Here is an 848-nt window from a genome sequence, read left to right on the forward strand (position 1 = left end):
TAAAATATATATATATAAATAATTATATTTTTAACCTAACAATAGTGAGAAAGACATCTTCGCACCACTTTACATCCAATAATATATATGTAAGAAGTATATTAATTCCACCCATCACCAGCAAGTATTACACAATTCAGTGATTAATAAGTTTATAAAACATTTGTAAATACTACTTTTATTTGAAATCTGATAAGTAAATTAAAATTGTAAAATATTTGTGTCTTTCTGTAATTTTCTTCAATCTCTAACAATATATATAGAGGGAGACTAGAAACAACTTGTAAGGTCGATAAATGCATGGGAATTGATGACTTTCACAATGTTATATAAACAACAATAACATGCATTGGATCGCCAATTAAGTCAAAACCGAATGAAATTAAATATGTTTTTGTCGATTTCTGAAAAATGGTCAAAACAGGCACAATGGAGGATGCCTTACCAACACGTGTTCTATGGGGATATTTCACGAGCTGAGTCAACAGTGTACAAACAATGTAAGAAAAATATCCTCCACTACTGTTTCATGTATTAAATGTATGGCCTAGAAACAACCACCAACAATTGGAAAAATCCAGTTTCAAGACAAGCCTTCTTTTTATTTTCTCTTAAAATATTAATTATGTTAGGTTTATAAATGTTCTGAGAACTAGTTAAGAGTTAACAAAAAAGTTTGATCGAAAATTTAATGTCTTGATACTTTCAATACATGTTCAATGTGCAAATATATATATACAAAAATTAGTTATTTATGAAGTAAAATTTAGTAATTTTGTCTGTTTTAAAACCACGTTAAATTTATAATTTAATAAAACTTTTATTTAAAATATAAAAAATTTATATTT

Source organism: Arachis duranensis, chromosome 2 (genome assembly GCF_000817695.3).
Source record: "Arachis duranensis cultivar V14167 chromosome 2, aradu.V14167.gnm2.J7QH, whole genome shotgun sequence".
In the NCBI taxonomy this organism is placed as follows: domain Eukaryota; kingdom Viridiplantae; phylum Streptophyta; class Magnoliopsida; order Fabales; family Fabaceae; genus Arachis; species Arachis duranensis.